We start from the raw sequence: 8,071 nt of genomic DNA on the forward strand, positions 1-8,071 counted from the left end.
TGTCGTTTCTGTTCTTTTAAAATTCATCATAAATAAATTTTAGAAGTTCCCAACGCTATAGAAGTATGTGCCAGATCTAATGAATTATTTATTTTACTTGAAGGCTCCTGAAGTCAAGTGAAGGTTAATAGCAATCTAATGCCCAGGTGCAGACGTACAATATCCGATCATAAACTTCATTGCTGAAACTTCAACTCCGTTCAGACTATAACAGGCAGCTGAAAATGAAAGTAGAATGTAGCCCCATAAAGTTTTATGTTGTTTAGTACTTCCTATGGCATATGGAACTCCTCGAAGGAGATGGACTGCCAGACGTTTAGGTTTTATAGCGGAAGAAAAAATGTGGAGAATTCTATTGTTGGAGAATTTTAAGTCAAGAGATCAGTGTGATCGACATTTTGTTTTATAAATTCCAAGAAATGTTGGAATGTCCGTATGCTTTTGTTTTATATTCATGATACCTAAGTATAAATTTCTTATTCTAGCACAGTAGACCGATTTTGTTATTGTATCATTTGCTATAAAAACAATCGTAAAATTATTGTACTTCCGTTTCACTTTAAAAAAATACTGAATTCAGAGATCTGAAAATATTTTTGAACTCGTATTGTACTTTTGATTCTGTAAACTTAAATGCACTTAAGTTGTTACCTATCATAAAATGCAATTTAAGATATTGAGTTATTATAACATCTAACGATGTTTAATTTTTGTTATTTGATTAAGTATTAATTACTGTTACACCTCTCAGTGTCTAGCTGTCCACCAGAGGCCGAGCGGAAAATTCTACTAACCACTAGCAGTTCGACTCGGATTCCGATTTGTCTTAATTTACTGCGTGATTCTACCATGCGTATCAATCTATTAAAACGTTCAGTAGTTTTTGCACGTGAGGTATACATAAAGAAGATAATCATCTGCAGTCTCTAAATCTTAATAATCTTATTAATAGTTTATAAGGATTGAACTCGATTCGTCTCTTTTTGACAATTTTATGCTTAATTTAATTTACACCAAAATGCACTCCTTATATTGCAGAATAATTCTAAATTATTATTATTAATTTTAAATTATTATTAATATTAAAATGTTGCATAAATGAAATTTTCGTTAAGGAGTTCTATAGAAACTACAGCTTTATTTTACGGAAAACTACCGAAAATCCAAAATCCTAACATTTAAATAATACTATTCTAAAAATTATTAGGAAGTATATGATTCAAATATAAATGCACAAATATACGTCAATGTGAGGTATAAGATGTCTAATCTCTAAAATTTACAATGATGTGTGTTAAATCAATACTACAGTTGAGGCCGAATTTTGCTCATAAATATTTCAATATACTGATAAAAATTTAATGTTTAATGCGGGACATTTTTACTCTTCTAAGAATTTTGATAAATTTGGCATGCATTAAAAGATTTGTAAGTTATTTAAAATCTGTTTCACAGTACCACATCTGAGTAAGATTTTAGATGTGCTTTTCTAAGCCCGTTATTCTTTTTGGTTACTTTTCTTCTTACAGATGGCTAGCTATTCAAATTTTCTCTGCATTACTTCATGGTATAGGCAATACTTTTACTTTTTTCGTAGTTAAAAAATGAGAAACATTTTTCTAATTGTGGCATACTGTCTTATGTATGGATCATCTATATTTTATGATTCCCACTCTCATATTTTAGACTGAAATTGTATTTTTAAAACACTGGAATGTTTTCCCGCCGTCAGAATCTCTTCTACAATATACAATTTTCCTGAACTGCCAATATTAACCACATTCGAAGCAATTACTGACGTTAAATGCTTTACAATTTGTAAATACACTACCTGAATAACATTTTACGTTTCCTAAGAACATACTAGGATGTTTCTTCATTAGCACAAAGCGTCAGTTCCATGAGTCACGCTGCATGAGCGTTTTCGTAGTTTTCCTCATGTGAAGTTTCAAATTACCGTATTTCAAGCAAAGTAAGTTATGAGTATTTTCATAATTTTCTCTAGTCTTTAAATTTGCATCCCACTAATCCAGCTGTTGTTTCATTTTTTTTTTTTTTTTTTTTTTTTTTTTTTGAATTTGCAGAAGTTGCTTTTATCTTGAGAAAACAGATTTTCGGAACATTGCATCCTTATTGTCAATTTCACACTTTTGTCACATTTTCCTCAACGCAAGTTATTATAAACTAAGGTTTTCAAAAAGTTTTATAAATAAGGCTTATAGTTGTTTTATTAAAATTGAATCATTCAACAGTTTACATCTCGTTATACTCTTTTATTTAAAAGAATTCGAAGGCCTAAAATTTTGCTAATCTAAAGGGATTCTTTTTGCAACCCATAGAAACGTAAAAGAAAGACGAAGAAAAAAAATGTATGTGACGGTATGTCATATTTTTCTCTGGAAGTTTCAGTTCGATTGTTATCTAGTTCTTTACGCCATTTTTGCTTCAAGACACCAGGTCAACCAAGCTGTGCATTTCATTTTTTAAAAAAAACGCCGGATATATTTCCTTCCTTCCAGATCTACAAGCATTTCAGTATAAAATAATTAGTAACTTTTACGACGATACAAGATTTTATACTTCGTTTGGTGTTCTGTTCTTCTATGATGAACTCGCAAATATCATCGTATGACTGGTGTTTACATAACTGAATATATATCTAAATTTCTACTTTAATATTAAGATTTTGAATAATTATCAGTTTCACATGTAAAAATATTGCTTTTTTGGCAAGTTTGGTAAGTTACGGTTCATCTTTTGCCTAATTTACTGTTACTAGGCACCCCAGGTATAACCCCCACATATTCTGTACTTTTGGGTTCTTGCCTCATAATGCAATCCACGTCCGCAAAGATAATTATATCTCATTACAGTCAGATAATCATCACTTAATATTAGATAATATTAGATAAACACTCTTTCTTAATATTTTCAAAATTTTTGGCACCTATTACTTTTTTACATTTTATCTTTTATCTAGTTAAGGGTTATTAGGCACTCCAGATAAAATCCTAAGTAATCTATAATTTTAGATTATTGGGGCATCAAATTAAAAATTAATTGATATATATATATATCTATATGTTCCTACGATATGACAGGAAATATAACTAGAAGAATATTCTGAAGAAATATAACTAGATAATTTCAAAATAACACCTACAAAAATCCACATGCTTGATTCAGTGCTCTTGGCTCTTGGTTTTCCCGAAGCGTTGGCATAAATACTCTGTTGGATAATTTGAATTGCGCCAAAATGCTAAACTATTTAAAACAACTTTCTTAATCAAAGAAATCACACCAAAATAGGATAAAATATGATATGATGATGGGAAAAATATGATAATCACAGCATCTCTGGTCGCTGCATGGCTTTATTTTATTCTTTTCTTCTATAATAAGAGAAAATGGTTGTACAGTTGCGAATTCCGAAAGATACCTGAATTGTCCTAGTAAGCCGCTCGGGCGTCCGGATCCGCTCTCATCTATAGTAAGAAAAATTGAAAATTATAAGTATTTTTGCGAAACATATTGAACCAAAGGTACTAATTATGCCGCCGAACAATTATGCAAATATTCAGAGTCGAATACGTGCTTATCGGTGGTGCTGTGAATGTGGTGGAGATAATAGCGCACGAGGATTTTTCAGTGATTTGTGTGATCGTACTTCTTCATGACATTCACTGTATTTCTCGCTTGAGTTGTGTAAATTTTATAAGGAATCAGGTAAAATGAGTATTCATGAAAGTATGGATTACGGAATGAGACACAGAATTGTTGACTGGAAGCAGGCCTCAGAAGAGCAGGTGGCTACGAACCGCAAAAACGAACGAAGATCATTATTTAAAACTTTCAGCGCTGTGACACAGGACTTTTTCTATTTAACAGCTCTTGTGTGAGCTATGTGCTGCTACTGGAACGCGAGTTTCACTGTCTACAGTTGCCCAAAGGCTTTATGAGATAGGGCTGCCAGAAGAGACCCGCTCACTGCAGCATACAAGAGAGCACGTTTAGCATGGTGCAGATAACATGCGCGTTGGACCAGATTTCAGTGGAGTACCGTCCGTTTTTCAGATGATTCAAGATTCGACGTAGACATTGAATCTCAGCCTATCTGTATCTAAAGAGGACCTGCAGCACGATACCCTCGCTTATCAGGGAAAAAGGATCATTACGATGGTGGAAGTGCAATGGCAGGCGTTATCTTGGACGACAGCATATGTCTGTATGTGTTTAACTACGGCTCCCTAACTGATATGAGGCATACAGATGAAATTATAGAACCATATGTTTACTTTCCAAGGGAGCACTTTTCCCTGGGCTCCTGTTAATGGACGACAATTCTCATCCACATAAGGATCAGATGGTAGATGATTACCTATAAAGTGAAGATATTCGCCTCGTGGGTCGCAGGCCAGATGTCCTGACCTTAACCCACCAGAGCATGTCTGGGAAGCGCTGTGGATCGCAATTTCATCTCACCGTCCCTCTCCGAGAAACATCCTGGAGTTGAAAACTGTCCTGCAGGTGTCAGATCGACTGCCACAGGGACTCTTTAGTTGCCTCCTGCCCAGCATATCGTCAGGCTGTGGGCCCTATCTGGCTGTGGAGGGTGACATACCCCATATTAAAATCATTTTTAATTCAGTATTATAATTTGGATTTCAAACATCTGTGCACTTTGAGCTTTACTAATAATTATGCGCGCGTGAAATGACTTTGAAATTGGTACACCTCTTTCTCTGTTTAATTTATTTTATACGAAATTTCATTAAAATCTGTTCGTATTTTTTCAGATATTCGACATAATGTGCAAATGCACTTAAACTTTTACACAAATTTATATGAACATTGATAAAATATTCTTTTCTGATAGAGAGAAAGGAAAAGGCTTGTAACAGCTTTAAATTCTGTTGTTAATCTCTCGTACCTTTGAAATAGAGGAATAATAATGTATATCTTACTGGCAATGTATGAAACGCAGGCTCGAAGAAAGTAATGATTTTATTTTTAAAACGTTAGAATACGTTTTCTATTTTGGTTTTTCGTGTCGCCATTTTTTGAGTGTATCTTTCATCTTGTGAAATTAAAGTGTAAATAAAGTCATTGCTGTGTTCCATCAATGGAGTTTCCTTCAACTGCGAAATAAGTATCATAAGCTTGAAGTAGCAAATAAAATGTTAGAAATGTCCTTACTAGTACAAAATAGTAATAATATTAATTCTAGAAGAAGAAGTAATAATATCATTAATATTACTAGCACAACAGAAAAGCAAATTTCATTCCAAAATTGATTAACTTTTAATCAAATTTGGAATGAAATTTGATTAACATCTTTAAGTCAAAATACTTTAAAATAGTAGAAAGGTCTGGTAGACACTAATTTAAGTAAATTTTTTCAGATGTTATCAAGCTAAGTAACGAGTGTTGTCAACATACTTTACGATTTTTAATAATGTGAATTTCTTTAGTAAGTAGCCAGAATAATCAAATCTCTTCGCTTAGCCGAATATCAAGCACTTAAATTAATTCGGACAGAAATAATAATGGAATTCAAATATTTGGTCAAAAAAAGGACAATTTATTCCAAGAAGGAATTCGAAAGTTTCTAACCTTAAAGCAAATCAAGATCTATTTTAAACACGCTCGAAATCTAATTCTAACAAACAATTTTAGAAATTGAAAAACCAGACAGGAAATGTAATAACAACAAAATCCTACAAACCACATTCAAACCCCCATATTCCTTAAAAATACAACATTGCAGAAATAAGAGGAATGAAATTCTGTTTTTATTTAACAAATCTAAATTCAAGTGGCCTAAAATTCGACGTTTCGAAGATGGATGGTGAATTTTTAGTTACAGAACAGGTGGATGAGATCCCAAGTACCCAATCACGCAACAGACATTCGCTGCTTCCAACACTGAAACATCTGCAGCCTAAGAGAAGAAAATGTTTTCTCTCTGATCCTAGTTGCATTTATCCCATTAGAGGTTAAACTAGAGTATTTTAAGGTATAGTGATACAATTTATGTGAATTTTTGTTTTTTTGTTTCAAGATAAAAAGTATTTTGAGAATAATGCTGAAATTAAAAAGTTAAATTCAGGAAGAAATGTAATTACAACTGACATTGAGAAAGGCAGTAAATGTCTTGGAAATGTATAATGATTAGATGTTTAAATAAAAAATATTTATATTTACACAGAGGTAAAAAACGTTTTCTACCTTAAAACAATAAAGTAGATTATAAGTATTTAAAATACGTTTTCATGAATTCATTTATAATTTTGTTTTAAAAAAAATCTAACATTTGAATCCATTCACAGGAGAAAGAAAACATTTTTTTAATTAATGGTGTAAATAAATTTTGCTTGTAAATGAATCTAGGATACAGCTAAATACTTCCAGTTAGTAAATAAAGAAACACCTTCATTTCACCTAGTGAACTATGTTTACAATTATAATGCTTTTAATTAAACCACTTCTTTTTTTTTCAATTCCAGATGGTGGGACAGATGTTATATTTCCGCAATAACTTAGAAGCTCAAGATTCTAAAATCAGCACTTTCTTTCAATTTGTTTCGTATTTGTTTTGGTCAAATGAAAACGTGGCTACAACTACAAAGATCCCTTCCCACTAAAATATGGAATAATCATTCGTTTTCAGATGTAATTTTGACTTACTTGATGTTTGATGAATGTTTGCCTAAAAATAGTATTTCAGCTCCAGAATTCATTTTGCGATCCATTTTCTTTCATTCACACCGTCCATGTATAACGTTTGAGTATTCAGATCTTGCGACATCTAGTAATATTCCCCAGCCTTGAAGGAAAGGTCCATCCTATAAAAGAGCAGTTCTTCGTGATGTACAATTTTCTCCATATATGACGAGCATCTTTTTCTTCCGAGGAATTCCTTTGGAGTTGAAACGCATTTTCATCCAGCACTTTTATGAACAATCCTAGGATATCTAACCAGGGAGGCACACCTCACTTCACTGCATGCTTCGTGAGTGCATTTACCTCTAGCAATATCCAAGAAAGTTAAGATTATGTTTCTCATGAACGCATTTTCGATACTCTGATAGAACATGTTAACATAGTCGTCATCTTTTCATTGCACCGAACCAAATATTTAACACCTACTTGTACTAGGATATAGGAGAAAGTAATATACATGGACTACTTTCCAATAGGAAATACATGTACTAACATATAAAGCATAAACATATCAAACTACAAAAGCAAATCAACAAGATTTTTAAAAAACTGGTATGATATATGGAAAAAATATTTTTAAAAATGTTGAAAATTCTCTTTTTCAAGAAGCGACCGAAGAATTTTACACAGAGATACGTTTCTGACTTATATATAAATGATTGTTAAAACTGAAAAATTTTAAAATTATAGAAAATGCAAACAAAGAAAATCTAGTTAAAATATAGACAATTAAAGTGCGCTTATAGTGCGACAAAGTAAATTTTAAAAAATTATCATTTTTTAATTTTAATTAATCATAAGGCAGCATTTAATTAATTTTAATTAAATTGCGTTAATTTAAATTTAATTAATTATAACCTACTCCGTCTTGATTCCCAGAAAAGGTGATATAAAAAAATTCTCTGGGAAGATACAAGAAACATCATTGGGTGATTCAAAGTATTATATAAACACAATTTGAAAATACTAAATTAATGAAATTTTTAAGAAATATATCAGAATAATCATTGTGCAAATCGGTAGCAATGTTCTAAAAAATAATTATATAGCAAGGTACTAAAAATAATAAGGATTCACACAAGGCAAAAAACGAGAGCAATAAATATTAAAAGCCGTGTTCTAAACATATATGAATGAAATTTTAAACCAAAGTAAAAGCAGAACTGCTAAAATATTTTACAAATCAAAGCAATTTTTAAAAAAAAATTTTTTGAAATTTTTCAGCATTTGTCAAAATCAAAATTATGAGGAAAATATTTTATTCAGAATAATACGAGTATAATGTATTTAAAAATAAATGAAGAAAGATTTTAAATAATGCTAAAGAGTTTTGAATATACACATTAAC

The sequence above is a fragment of the Stegodyphus dumicola genome, chromosome 5 (genome assembly GCF_044657685.1).
Source record: "Stegodyphus dumicola isolate Sdum_Otavi_A_Nest chromosome 5, ASM4465768v1".
Taxonomy (NCBI): domain Eukaryota; kingdom Metazoa; phylum Arthropoda; class Arachnida; order Araneae; family Eresidae; genus Stegodyphus; species Stegodyphus dumicola.